Source organism: Thunnus albacares, chromosome 13, assembly GCF_914725855.1.
Source record: "Thunnus albacares chromosome 13, fThuAlb1.1, whole genome shotgun sequence".
Lineage (NCBI taxonomy): Eukaryota > Metazoa > Chordata > Actinopteri > Scombriformes > Scombridae > Thunnus > Thunnus albacares.
Window position 1 is genome coordinate 8,794,371 of NC_058118.1, and position 15,832 is coordinate 8,810,202.

Genomic DNA, 15,832 nt, shown 5'->3' on the forward strand with positions numbered 1-15,832 from the left:
TCTTTTAGAACCGTGAATACAAATGTAACATGGATCAGACACAGCCTTGTTACTGTGATGCTTTTTCAAGCCTGCCCTGCGCTCAAATAAGCAAAACAATGCCCAAACATTGTCACGGTTAGTTCACTGGAGGAAAAAAAATGTCTGCGTGATCAATCCAAATCTGCATCCTTGTATGTGCACTACTGTTTCAAGTACTTGAGAGCAGGGCAGTTTTTTGCTCATCTATTCAAAGCCATTTCTATATAAATGATTGATAACAGAAATACAGGTGAAACAAATGACGGTTACAAGTTTTTAAGTCTGACAACACTCAGCAATTTGTATCACTTCCCATAATTTTTTACTTTGATTAACTGAGGATGTTATTACTGCATTAAAATTGATGAAGTAAATTTAGGTGAATCATTACGGGACGTTTGCTTTAAGTGAATAAGCACTCTGTAGAAGTGCACTCAGTATGTTTCATGTACAACATCATCATTAATTTAATCATGGCTGTCAGTTGCTCTCACACATACTAAAAACAGGGAAAAAAAACAAAAAACAAACTGTGTCTGTATCAGCTTGCAATGAAAGCATCTCTCCCAACTCAGCTGAGTCTGTGAAGCTTTGCATCACTCATTTAATTCCTATTACCTCCCACCTGAGCACACTCTCAGTCATTGCTGAATTAGCCATAAGCTGTCCGTTTGCATTGACAGACCTTTTATAATTGAGCCCTCAAACAGACTTGGGTCAAAATGTGATTACTAATTTCAGAACAATTTAAAAGGTGCGTGCAGACTTAAACATTGCAATCAACAATAAAATTTCACTGTATCAGAACTTCTGCCTTACTGACAATGTGTTCATCTTCTGGTTAATTTGTTTGAAGAACTTTATAGATAAATTAAGTTCATCTATCATAACACAGAAGATGTGTTTACTTTCTGCCAAAACCTCTACAAATGTAAACACTCTAATAGTCTACAAAATTCAGTTGTCACTCTCAGTTCTGCTATGAAAATATCAGAAATCAATTTCAGAGTCAATATCCTCACTTCAATAAATCATTGTCTAAATAGTGCCGGTTGCTGAGAGTATTTCAGCATTAATTCAAATGATGAGGCACACTGCCACTGAGATCAAGCACTTATTATGATGCCACCGCACTGAGTGAGATTGAATTTTAGTTTGCTGTAATGATTTGTTTTACAAGGAGAGGACATAATGGCTGTGAGGTTGAGCAGAGGGTTCACTTTAATCAAGGAACACAGTATATAAAAAGACACCTCTTCAGTGCACAGTGGCTACATTTAATTATGTCAAAAGTAATTGGTCAGATAACATGTCAGACTTGTCAGCCTTCATCTTGTGCGATAACTTCACTGTAAAACTCAACATATTGTTTTCTTCCCAGACGTGTTGCTTTTCAAAGCATTCCAATGTCAACCTTTTCTCTAAGTTACTTGCAGGTAGTACGTAATATATGGTTCTTCTATAAATATTGAATATTTTCTCTTTGCAAAATGCTCCTATTGAAACTAAATGTGATCAAAGAAACCAATTATTAATGTGATAACTCCTCATGTTGCCATAGTTTTCTGATTGCCAACATAAGATCGTCACTTTCTCAGTTTAAAACCAAATGTGCGAATGTACGAAAGCTGTGCAGTTTTTTACAGCATCAGTTCATAATGAGATATTTGTTACACTGACAGGATAAAAGTTGTCATTTTATTGCTAAGTAGCTGTATTATGTTGGAATTACGAAGTACGAAGTTAAGACAACAACAGTTCATAACAGAGTATTCTGCACATGTATCATTTGTCAGAGTTGCAATGATAACTAACTGGCTGCTTATGTACTGTTTTTGTTGACAGTAGCTAGCTCATTTTTTCACTACAATCTGCATCTCAGTAAATTAATATAACTACTTTTCTTTCCTTTAACATGAGCTAAACCTTGTCCACAGGTACCAGTGAGGCCCTGCACCTCCCCCTCACGCACCTGCTAGCTTTCAGGGTCGGGGCTGACGAGTTAATGCGGCTCAGGTGTTGTAATTGAAGATTGCCACCAGCTGGTAGCTTGGCAGGGCAGAGCAGAGCCGAGTTGGCTGTCGGGCTGAACAGGTGAGCGGTGCTTCAGTGCTGCTGGCCTCTGTTCACAACAACCCCCCTTGTTCATGGAGAGGTACTTGTGTCTCCAGGCACCACATGCACATAATGGCTCTAACAGTAGAATAAAAGGAAACGAACTAGTGCTTCATTGAATATTAATTTGAATCTGAAGACACTCTAAAATTAAAACCAACTAACCTCATTAGCATCATCTCATTGAACATTTGAAGTAGAGAAAAAGAATGGAGCCAAAATATCAAACAGTATTTTGTTGTTCAAATACTTCCTGGGCTGACTGTAGCACCAAATATTCATTTAGTTTAATGTAAACCACCCACACACTGAACGGCATGTGGGCCAGTAGTGATCTGTATTGGAATAAATCAGCCACAAACTCTACACGAGCTCTCTGTTAGCCGGGGAGAGCTTGCTTACTTCTTCTATGTAGCCTTAAAGGATACATCTAATGCTTTCCATTTACATCTCTAAACCTGATAAATATGACATTTAAGCAGTAATCTAATAAGCCACCACTACAGGTCCAAATGGAATTAACACAGTTTGCAGTTGCCTAAGATGTATTCAGCATTTACAGTACATGGATATCTTCAGACGTCTAAACTACATTAGCAGTTTCTCCCTTCTCTCATACTCATTTCCATTAGCAGCCTAAGCTGTGCATTTACAATATCTACTGTTCTCTGCAATAACTAATAAGGGCTCTCGACATCAGAGGTCATGTTGTTTTTTTTTCCCTCAAGTGCCCACTTGAATTTCAGTTTGATATACTGCCAGAACTCCAGCCAAATCTATTGCGAACATTCATGTGGTCATTCGATTCATGATATGTTTCATTAAGACCTGGAATTTTTTCTTTAATGTGAATAAGATAATCCAAAAACAATACCAGGCATATCAACATTAATCACATATGCAACTGGGCTAATCTAGAGTAGACAGGCTCAAATACCCATTTCCTTCATCTTTTTGTTAGCTGCTGCTGCAAGAAGGACATAGAATATGTGAGCAAAGAGAGAGCAAATCGTGTCTTGCTCAGTGAAATGCTGCAGGTACAGATGTTCAGATGTTCTCTGGTTTTTGGACAGTTTTTGTGTAACCACCAGAATTCCCTGCAGCTCTCAAGAAATTCGAAATCGATCATTGCGTTTACACACTGTGGCACCTGGGTGGGGATGGGTGCAAGCCAGCACCTTATGCCTCTCAAACAACTACAGTGGCACTGCACCATGAGGAGTAGCACCGCTCTGTAGAGAGACAAGTCAATAAACAGTTACTTGGGCCAGCAGGTTGCTTGTCAAGTGCAATTACAGGAAAAAACATTTTTCAGACTGATGTTACCCAATACAAACCAGGTGGAGATTGGAATGGAAAGTAAACTTAAATGATCGAAGGATAGATTGGGAGAGGTATGTGTGGCACTAAATATGCTGAGTAATGCGAGCTGTGTTAAGAACAACAAAAAGGGCCAGAATAGGCTCTTCGAAAACATAGGAAGTAAATGAAGGCAGGGGCATACAAGGGCCATGAAATATGTATGTTTGTCCTGAAGTAGAAGAGGTAACATGGTATAAAATAAAGACTATAAATAGGTAAATAAATAAATATTATCCTTATAATATGCTAAAGAGCCCAAAGAATTATTGCTCATTGCTCAAAGAAAGAAGAAAAAAAAACCACAAATGGGTCAGAGTGTGTTCATTCTTTAAGATTCAAGATTTACCAGCAAGTGAAATAGCATGACATATCCAAAGTCATCTGTAAGAACACAAGAAATCTCACAGCAAATGAAATGTTAAACAAGAGCTGTGTGTAGAACACTGTAATGCCCTCAGGCATTATAGTCTGTTGTTGGAAGATAGTCTTGGCATATTATATTTTACAGGCTGTGATTTGTAATTAAATATTAAGTCTAATTAGCAGAATCTTTCTTGGTTTGTAATTTAACAGCATCAGAGTAATGTACACTGACTTCACGTGCTGGTTTTAGGGTAGATCTAATGCAAATCTCATATTTATTGTGGGAAAAGTAGTGCTCACTTATAAGTCATTCTGTTCACTGCCTGCATCATCATGGCTGGTGCCATGTAAAACAGTTTCTAGGTATTTGACTGGCAAAGCTGTTTCAACACTTGAAGTGTTTCATTATATTTAATCAAAAAGAGAAAGCTTGTTAGGGAGTTTTTCTGAGAATATTAGCTTTCCTTCCATTAGTCCTTGTAATAGTTCTCTAAGTGCAGAGTTCACCGCCCAATCATCTGACACTTAAAACTAATCACCTGCCTCATACAATCTGTCAACCTTTTACAGAGGCCTCTAGGTGATAGAATAATTGGTTGTGGTTCACTTTCTTCTTGGAAGTCTTGTTGTAGTTCCTTTTTGTTTTATATGTCTTCCCCTCTCTGAGGGTATTTTGGTTTTGGCGACGGTGGAATCTTGCAAAATAGAATAACTCGGTGACATTTTGCAGGCAGGAAGTTAACTTTGCTGAATAGTGAGAGCCAACTGTCACTTGGGCAGATACAAATAATTGACTGGCTCATTATCCTAGCTCTGTATTTTCTCTGCAGGACACTTTACATTATTTGGTTCTAGCAACCTATTATTTCACCGGGCATTTCATTGTGTAATTAATTTGTGAGTGCTTACCAATCTCAGAGCTAACGTACTGGACTGTTTAAACTGATCTTGGTCATAATCCAATGATGGGTATGAAAAGGCTTGTCCAAATTTTTACATTAGACTAAACACTTGTTATTTCGAGCTGGATAAAATCTCCAGGAGCGTCTGGGTTTAACAGTTTCTGAACATTTTACCAACCACAATCCAACATTTATTGACTAGCACTATCTAATCTTTCAGTGGGGGATCAATAAGTGCATATTATCAATTTATTCAGAACCTTTCTGGTGCAATTTGCTTACATTTATACTTATTTTAGTACAGTATTGCCCTAAAGAGCAGTCAGTACAGAAACATTGATATTATTTCCATATTGTGTAAGAAATCAGTATGCATATTATACTGTAATATGGAATCCTACCTTGCAGACTTATCCAAACCTTTTATCCGTCCTTCATTCTCTATACACACCCATACACCAGGGGTGTAGGTTTTGCCTCAACATTGATAGGGACACAACAACCCACACCCTACCCCCCAAGGCCATTTCCTTAAACTAGACAACACAGCCTCATACTGACTAAGAACTGTATCGACAGCTTGTCCACGCACTAGTCCCTTGAATTTCCTTGAAGTTCCAAGTTCGTGGACCCACTAGGGGAGAGGCACTGCAAGCACATTTATAAGATTTACACAATGTGCACCACAATGCACATACCGAGCCAATGGCTGTTCTCTCTTCAACACTGCCTGTGCCCCTGAGCACTTTCCTGCCATTATATGTCTGACCTCGTTAGCCTGATACTAGAATATTCAATCTCAAGAGCACATCAATAGCTATTTTGGCTATCTGCTCACCGGTTGTCCCTGGCACCTCATACAATTCCACAAAGACTTCCTGCTGCACCAGCTCTTGGCCCACATATCTAAAACATATGGAAATTTGCTCTTTTCCCAGTATATCCTGAGTGCCATCCATTATAACTGACAGCTGTACCACTGGTAAGGACCTGATTGTTGCTACAATGCCTCTGACAATTGTGTTACCAAGCAAGGTTAAGTATTCATTTTGGCACTGTGGACTGGCATAATCATGGCAACAGGTGAGCCAAGACGAAAAAAACAGGGTCAACATTTGTAAGCAACTTCACAAGGTAGTAGAAATTCCCTTCATTTGCCTCATGTCCTCGAAATGCTACTCTCTGCCTAGCCAGATACCTTACAGCACCCATTATTTCCTCCAGACAGTGCCTCGCCTCTTCCGATGCACTTGATATTTGTGTGGGAACTGGAGTTTGCTCCTGTGCATTAATTGTACTGCATGATGGTGTGCTTTGCTGGCTTGGTGGCGACTAAAGCTACCTGTGGCATTCTTCCAATTATTGAAACCCTTTGTTTAGAAGGCAGGGTCATTCTTTTTTTCCAAAGTAGTCTTTTTTATGGTGTATGCTTTGACACATTCAAAACAAAGAACCTTTTTCAGTGTTGGACTATAGTGAAGCCATGGATACTGACTGTACCAGTTCACCTGAAACCATAACATCTTGTTTGGAAGTTGCTGTCCTACTATGAATTTTGGATCAGGCTGGTATGGCTTACTCTCCATGTCCATTACACTCCTATACTGACTTGCTTCAGGATCATCCTCACTCACACTGACTGTCTCCTAAAGGGAAAACAAATCAACATTAGCAATTAACAATTATTCTTTTGCATCCTGTGTTGTAATAACTTACAATTAAGTTAACATCAAAATAGGTAGACTATAGTTACATTGAATGTAAGTTGGTAATTTACAGTTAATCCATAACTAGTGCAGTGTCTGTTCAAAACGTGCCTGCTCTGAATGGCTCGATTGCTTGGCCTCTGGCTGCTACTTCAACGTGTAGAAAAATGAACATAGTATGAATATAGTATATACACTAACAACATGAAAAAAAACAAACAATCTATTATACACAGATGTTATAAATTATAAGTAGCCTACTCTATTAATAAATACATGTTCTTTTCTCATTTCCAGTAAAATAAGGGCTGCATTTAAAATTAAACAATGTGCATCCTAAAATAAAGTGGATTGATCATATTGGGCTCTTTGATCGTTCCTATTTTTTGTGCCTTCAGTTCACTACACTCATTGTGTACTGGGCTCTGAGCACTTCCAAAATGCGGGTGACCTACTAGGGGTGTGCCTGAATACAAATGCATTATTCAGCAAAGCACAAATTGTGGGTTTTCTACAAACCTTTATTTTGTACAAATATTTTAAAAATTATTTGTTTTCGGGAAGAAAAAAAAAAAACATGTTGAATACTAGTGTGCAGGTCAGTTACATCACTATCTCAGTCCCTCTCCTCTGCTCTGCTGTTAATCAGCAGGTCTCAACGAAAGGAGTCACATCCACCTGCTGCATGATGCACATTTTCTTATTTTGTGATCACTCCTGGAATCAGGGGTGTTCCTCAGAGATAAAACTGAGCCACTGACATGCATGAAGTGCTCCCAAGGGACTCTCCATAACCTCCTTCTCCTTTTCAAAGCAAGAATCGCCTTTGAAGTTCTTCTCTACACGTTACATGCTGCACTGTCTCTGTATTATGAGTGTATAAATAAGTAGAGGTCTGTCTGCATGTTGGCAATGCACTGGGTTTAGCTCAGTAGTCAGAACAGTAATCTATGATCTGGGAGACTTGAGTTCGAGACCTTGGGACCTCCTTTGTAAGATAGTTTATTCATGAACACTTATTTAAACACTTAAATATCCTAAAATTAAAAGCATAATAAAAACAAAAACTAGATTTTTACACCTATTTCCACTTTTATTTGAATACAAATACAAATATAAATAATTTTGCTGCCTAAACATATAGATACAAATACTGGGCTCTCTGCACATCCCTATGACCTACACTCAACAACGTACCTAAAGACCTCCTGTGTAGTCAGATCTGCTAAACGTGCTGCTAATGCTACGCTTTCTGTCTAGACACAGAGTAAGAGTGTCCATTCTTGATTAAAAGCTCTGTTTTCACTGTCTACAATTCTCTTTTTAGAGCACTTTTCTCTGACTCATATAACGCCTCGTTTCTGGTCTCTCTGACATGCAAGAGTCAGTTGGCAGAGCCCTGAAGCTCCGCCCTGCCCCTGCAGAGCAGAGAGGCTCACTGATCACTGGTTTATTCAAAGTTTATGAATATCAAACGTAATGCATGTCCAAATTGCACCAAATTCGACAATGCACTCCCTTTGTTCTCCAGCCATACACCCACCAAATGTGGAGTCGATCAGATGAATGTATCAAGAGATACACGAAAGACATACAGACACAGAGATACAGAGATTTCTAGCTTTAGTAGATAGGTAGCATGTGTTTGATCACAGAATCATTTTAAGACCTCACTTGAAGCCCTGAAGGTCCAGCTGCTTCTCCCTCAACCTGAGTTTCCTATGTGTAATAAAATTATGCATCGATAAATAAGATACTTACAAACATATGGTTAAACTTGGGGTCCCATTTTTTTTACAGCAATTTTAAATATTGAGTGAATAGGATCTTATGAAACCAACTTATTCTGATGTAAGATTTTTTTCCAAATAAACTCATGACCAAATATGTTGACTTTCGAAGGTTATATTTATTGAACATCCTAACACTAACTTTGATGCTGATGTCTCCATATACTTTCAAACTAAAATTCATAATTAGGACCTCACCTGAAACCCTGAAGATGCATGATGCATGTGTGAAGATGTTTCCTCATCAGTCTGCTCTACTTCTGTAGCCTACTGCTGCGTTTCCTGCATACAAAATGGTTCATTAATGGTGACATTTCCATGGGTTTTCTAGACTGAAATTCAAATCATATTTTGATATCCACCCATTTCATGTTTACTCCTGATAGAAACCTGACTGCTAGCCTACAGTTGACAGAAGCCAGAGTTAGCTTGCTAGTTAGCACCAGCTAACATGGTTAACTAACATCAGTTGACTGATTATTTATATACTCTCTATTACTCTATTACACTCTGGGTGATGAAAAGCTCCTAATGTCTCTTCTCTATTCTGGTGGCATCTGGCATGATATCTACAAAGTACAAAACATGTTGGCATGGACAAAATTACATTATGCGTGGTGTGCAGTGCAAGCAATAGAGGAAGGGGAGTAAGTCTGAGAAGAAAGACTAAATTTTTGCCCATGCTTGAGGTATGTACTGACAGCCCTGATAACTTACTGTTGTCAGCACACTGATCAGTTCTTGCCTCCTCCATGTCCCACAATAAGTACAATATTTGCATGTGACGTGAGCCTTCAGATAGCCCCCCTCCCTTTTAGCCAATCAAATGCTAGCATGCCTAAAGTGGTGATCTTGGAGACGTAGCCTCTGGTAGGGCACATGGAATTCTCTAATATGACTTCACTCCAAAGATAATGCAAATGAGTTAGTTCAAATATTGGTAGGGACAATTCTGTCCTCCCAAAATATTGGTAAGGACATGTCCCTACTGTCCATATGCAAATGTATGCCCTTGACACACACACATACACCTACTGTACAGTAATCACCAGCTGATTGTTATCTCCATGAACAACTGACCCTCCTCCCCTGGAGTGACAGAATGTAACCTTTAGGAGGAACTGACCCATCTCCTCAGGGACAGTCAGTGTAGACAGCTTCGCAGCGACCAAGTCCTTTAAGAGGCAGCTGAAAGGGCACCGGCTTGTTGAGGGGATATGCACACAGCTCACAGATGTCAAACCCTTGGAGCTTTGCCTATTCACCACTTGATAATTGGTCATCTATCTACTCTCCTGTGATCACCAGTTTAGTTCCAGCTCTGTGGGTGAGTCATTTATTTCTGGTCTCATTGCTGCTTGTTTGTTTCCAGTTGTGTAGTCAGCTGTTTACTTCTGGTCCTATGATCAGGAATTTATTTCTGGTGCTACAGTCAGTGCTTTATGACTGGTTTCAAGGACATTGCAGTATATGTGTGGCGCAGCAGCCATTTTCTGTTTGATTTTATTAATTGGTTGCAGACTTATTTAATGCAGTGGAAACAATGTGTTTTGCTCATAAATCCTGAACGGAGAGAGGGACAGAAATAATGTCTGTTCTATACATTTAGGTGATGTTCTAGTGTGTGCAAATCCATATATGATATATCCTCCCTCAATAACGTGAGCCCTTCCAAGTACCTGAGCAGATCAGACTGTGAAATGCTAATAGACAAGTAGAGAGAAGTTTGGCTGCAGTGAGTGAGCAGTGTTTGTGAAATGAGGTTGAGTGGGACACCCCTGTGCACAATATTGAATGGAGCCTTGGGAGCAGAGTGGGATCATGGCAGGATGAGTCAGCTTTATAAATGCAGAGAGAGAGAGGTAAGTAGTAGCTTACATATTGATGGGGTTGATGTCTCTAGTGAAAAAGTTATGAGATCTATATGACAGCAATACCTTGAGGCCCTTTGAGAATCTCTGTCAAGAATACAAACTGCTAGTTAATCGGTGATGGAGGTATCTCCAAATTTGTAGTCTCCAAGAAAATATATCTTGGGTGAATGTTGCTGCTGCATGAGAAAAAAAAAATATTGATCAACTGTTAGATATTCAGACTTGGTCATGAGGTGCCTAGATATTAGTCTCTTTTAGTGTGCAAGTTCATTAAACCTACCGCTTTAAAATCACTATGGGAAAGATTTCAATGTTTCATTTACAGATAATGATTGGTCCAACTTATAAGAATTCCAAAATGTTGTCAAGGGTGATGAGAACTAGATTCATTCACTTTACAATCATTAACCACTATTGGACTCCCTCAAAACTACTGAAACTCACTTTGAGAGAAAATACCAAGTGAGGAAAGCACTTGCTCTATATGATAGTCCACTGATAATGGTTTTAGTTACCAATTTGGGATTGTGCTTAAAAGACTGTAGGAGTAAAAAATCCATTCTCATCCAGTATCAATAGGTAAAGACACATCTCAATACTTTGTCTTCACATGAGACAGTACAGACAGCACTTATGGTCAGCTGGACATTTAAAGTGCCTATAATCAATACTTTTTGTAATAACAATGGTTCCAAACTGAGGTGAACTTATGTAAAAATGCTGCCTGAAAATCAAAAGCCAGGGCATCAGCCTGCTCTGAACGCTCCATTTGAAAAGTTACCTCTAGTTAGATATATTATATTATATATATATTTACCCCAGGAGTTAGTGCAGATAATAAGGAAACCACATGTTTAAGTGTGTACTCAACTGGTTAATATACTGCTGAAGATACTAGGCATGATGCACAATTAGACAATCAAATGCCTCCACCAATACTGTACAAATGCAGTTTCCAACCTTGTTTTTTCAATTAAGACTTTCACCAGAAGACTGTGTTATGCTTTGAGAAATAATGTGATTAATCACATTTTTTTGGTAATTGTCAATAATATCCATATATTGGACAACATATTCAATGGAAAATAGTGGTAGTTAAATTTACTGAACAGTTTAGGAATCCAGAAAAGTTTTACTTTTCTGTAAATTAATTATATTATTATATTATTATTATATTATATATTTATATATATACTAAGAAATTATATAACACTATTAAATTATAAATATGACAGTCTTAGCGGCATGGCTCTGTGGATGTTAATGACGGTCATTCAGTCAACCACTTTGGTTCAGACATAAATATCTCAACAGTGAATGTATGAATTTCTGTACATACATTCACAGTCCCCAGAGGATGAACTATATTGACTTTGGTGGTCTCCTGACTTTTCCTCTTATGCTACTATGAGGTTCACATTCATGGTTTTGTGTAAAATGTCTCGACAAGTAATAGATTGCCATGACATTTGGTACAGACATTAACTTTAAATCTAGTGTCACCATGATGTCAAAATTTCAATTTGTTATTTTTGGTTATGACCAAATACCTGCAAAACTAGCTGCTAGTTTGGCTGTAGACTCATCAATGTCATCAACATTGGGCTTCCAGGGCTTTAGCGAGAAGGGTCCGGCTGTGGCCTGTAGACTGGGGGTGTGGCGTGAGGGGGTGCAATGTGAGCCTCCAGTTAAACCCTTAAGCCCACAATGGTCCAATGGAGGACCATCAGTCCAGTTGGAGATGGGATGAAGATTTGATCAAGGATTCTTGGATTTTAGGTCAGACAAAGTTCATTAGAAAACAAGAAGAAAATGAGCAATGGCACAGCAGAAGCAGCAGGTAGGTAACAGCTCAGTGCAGCTAAAGTTTAAGGTATGATGTTAATGCACAAATAAATGAAATTAAAAACATTTAAAAATGAAGTTATTTATTGCAGCTGTTGGCTAGGTTAGATGCGGCGTCAGTGTTAGTCTTGCGACGACAATAACCTAACATTAGCTTAGCCTGCTGCCAGAATGGTGTGCATGTGAGAGAGAGGTAGTTTATATGATGATATTGTCCAATAGTAAACATTATTTAGCAAAGAGTTTTTTGTTTAGGATTAATGTTATTAGCTATAGCAACAAATGTTCTCAAAGCTCAGTTAATGCTAGCTTAGTTAACATGAGCTGATCCCAGATCAATGTGGAAATCATTGTGAAGCTCCGGAATGTGTAAGCCAGGAGATTGTCTTTGGGCTTTATCAAACACCCCAGACAGGAGAAAATGGCAGGGACTTGAAGCAGCTGGATAGTAGTTGATGAGTCATGCTATTGATGTGTCATATGCCAGTTAAGTGGCTCCTGCACTGATCAGTTTATAAGGTGTACAGCACAGGGGATGTCACTGTAGGACTTTTAATAAGGGGGGACAGTGATTGTTGCTGATTGACCAGGGGTAAACACTGTTCACTGGCTGAAGGGGAAGAAACAGTACCCAGTGAGGAAACAAAACAATCTATCCAATAGATTATGATAGTGTAAACTCCTATTTCTATTAGTTTCTGAAGCAGGTAATTTTGATAAATATTGTGCTGGTTATGTGATGTTAGAGGGCTCTTGTGTTTGATTGATATTCTACAACCCTAGCTTGTTTTCTTTACCAGAGATCGACTATGCCATGGATAGCAGACAGCCACAAAATGAGTGGCTTTTGGAAATCAGAGGAGTGTGGTTAACACGAAAAGATCCCCAAACTATTGGACCAGAATCCTAGCTGGAATCTACTGTCAGTTAAGAAATAAATGGTGTCTTTTTGTGAAACTGAACGACTGTTGATTTTTGTTTGTTTGTTTGTTTTCTAGATTGGGAATGCATGCTTGCACTTGGTACAACAAATTGCAAGCCTTAATGTATGTATGTATTATTATTTGGTATGTCAACCCACTATGGAGAGTTTCACATTTGGATTTAGTGACATGTCATATGCTGCTGTTTTTATATGACTCATATTATGTTGCAGTCTTGCGCACAAGAGATTTTGCACTTCATTAAAGCATAGGGTCCAGTTCTGTTGACCGTTTGCGCATGTAGTTCATTTCACAGAACTTGGGTCTTGTTCCAGACCTTTGGGTATTTGCAACAATGTAAAATGTCAATGCTTTTATTCACTTTCTATTTAGGTCTTGTTCAAGACCTGTTAATATATATAAGCTTCAGTTGGCTCCACAGCTAACCTGTATATCACTATTTTGCAATATTATAGAAATGCCTCCCTTTCATAATTCATACATTCAAATACATGTTGATAGTGTCCTGCATAATCCCGATTAGATTATAACATGAAACCTCTCCTATCCCCCAATTTAACATGACATGCCAGCTATGCGAAAGTGGTGGTGTGTAATGTTACTTGAGAAACTCAACCAATGAAACATGCGTCAAGCAAACAGTTAATTTAACATGTCACATAATAGTGTAGCACTTAAAATAATTGATCAAATAGCGTTGCCACTGGTAATTAGTGTTACTATATTACATCAAAGATAGAGAAAATACTAAAGGATTTCTTTACAGGAGAGATGCTCTTAGAAAAACGAGATTAATACTTCCCTTGCTAAAGTTGCAATACACTTACAGTAAATATTGAAATACAATAAAAGGTATGAAAAAGACAGTGGCTGCTGGCTAACTGGCAAGCTTAGCTTTAACAATTAACAATTGTAAGACCACGACGAGAGCAGAAGAGCCCCCTTTGCCCCGGTCTGCTTCTGCTTCATGCTGTCAGTTGGCTGTCAGGCTCACACAGCAGTGACAACACTACATAAAAAGACACGGTATAAACAAAAGTCCCACTAGCGACCGTGCTGCCCCTAGAGTTGAGAACCACTGGTGTATTGACTATTGTAGCTAAGCAAACCCTAACTACATATCTGTGATATTTCCTGCTGGTGCATTCTTAAATTTTCACTGGAGAACATGGCTAAACTAACGTTACTGATACATGTCAACAAGCTAATTAGTGTAGGGTAACAGTGTTGCCTGGATATATCTGATAATTAGCCAGCTAGCTAACTTTAGCTGCTGTATCATTCAGCTCCTGGTATGTAAGTGTTTAAGTATGTAACATCATGCTACCTTTGTTTGATAGTTGCTCAATGGTTATCATGTGCTGGGCATTCAATTTCAATGTATTTTGCTTTATAGATGGATATACAGAATTTTTTGCCAAGAAGGGAGGGAGCAGACCAGCAAGAGGAAGAGACAACACAGGTAACTATTCATAATACTTTGAGTGTTACAATAATAATAATACAAAGTTATGACTAATGTTAACCTACACCCTTATGGAAAAGCTCTTAAATTTGCTGAACTGAGAATGTGGTGGTTAGTGAATAGGGTTATATTGTAATAGTGGAACAGAACTAAAAGAAAACTGTAGGATAATGCCAAACCAGTGTATCATTGGCAGCTTTCACAAAACTCCTGTCTCAGTGTAGTTCCTACACAATTTTCTGAAGAAGTCTATTCCTTTGTCCGTGAACCCTTGCAGAGCAGTGCTCACTGCCGCTATTCATGAGAACCTTCTGAATGACTTTGAAGGTATACTGGTAGTAAATGTTCAGTGCATATAGCAGACCCATTAACATAGCTACTGCATGTCAGTAGTCGTTGATGCCATGGAGAATGATCTCATCTTCCAGCACAACAGAGAAGTCAAGATCCTCTCCTTCTTTTATCAGGAGGATGCTGACTTTCATTTCCCTTGCCATGCTGTCGTGTCTGTGGCCTTCTCAAAGACAGAAAAAATAAATATAACTGTATAATCATTTGTGATTGTTTTATTGTCTGACAAGACAAAAAATGAATTGTCAGATCAGTGAGTTTGTACATTTGGTTGAGAGTGGTGCTAGAGGAAATGTTAAAAGGTAACCAAACCTGATAGGGTGAATAAAATTGGGAAAAATTGGGTTTTCCACAAACACTGGCTGCCGGCCATACAGCTGGACATTAAAACATTTACAGCTGGCTACTTTTTGTGTATTCTTGGCCACAACACAGTCAAAAGGCACATTGCGTGACTTGATTGTTTTGTATGCTTATGTGGAGAAATACTGGAGAAATACATTTTGAAGTGGTTGTTTGGCGTTGATATTATGATATTCTAACCAGTAGCAAAGGTCATTCAAAATAATAATTACACATCGGCACATATGCCGTCCAACCTCAACCAACCAAATCCATACTCACTAGGGCCCTCCAGAGGGTGTTGTGTCAGTCTGAAAATAATTTAAAACAATTTTAAAAAAGATGATTTTGGTCCACAGAAGTCTGGTGATTCAAGTCTGACTGTATGTATAAATGCATTTATTATTCAATGTTACAGAGTAGATATGTCAAAAAAAAGAAAAAGAGCACCAAGCTCAACTCAAAAGACTCTGTCTTCTTTCTTCATGAAACAGCCTGCCTTGCTGCCCCTTTCCAGATCGAGTTTCATTGATTCATTCAGCATCAAAAATCAAGCTTACCTCTGCAGTCCTGTGGAACTTTGAAGGATCTTCATGGAGGAAATATGGCAGGCCCCACAGAATGACGGCCCTTCTCATTTGGTTGAGTACACTATTAAAGCCACACAACCACCAGCCACTTAGTAATTATGGCCATGAGGACACCCCGCTTTAATAACAGAGGTTATTAAAGCAAGGTGCATAGCTGATCCA

At 38.6% G+C, this 15,832-nt stretch overlaps 1 long non-coding RNA gene across 1 annotated transcript; it reads right to left on the reverse strand.

Moving 5' to 3' along the window:
- Positions 1-6,241: 6,241 nt before the first annotated feature.
- LOC122994964 lies at positions 6,242-8,543 on the reverse strand. The gene is made up of 3 exons (XR_006406695.1): positions 8,458-8,543; positions 8,144-8,188; positions 6,242-6,409 (listed from the first exon to the last, which is right to left on the reverse strand). It is a non-coding gene; the product is annotated as an uncharacterized LOC122994964 (long non-coding RNA).
- Between the last annotated feature and the right edge of the window lie 7,289 nt (positions 8,544-15,832).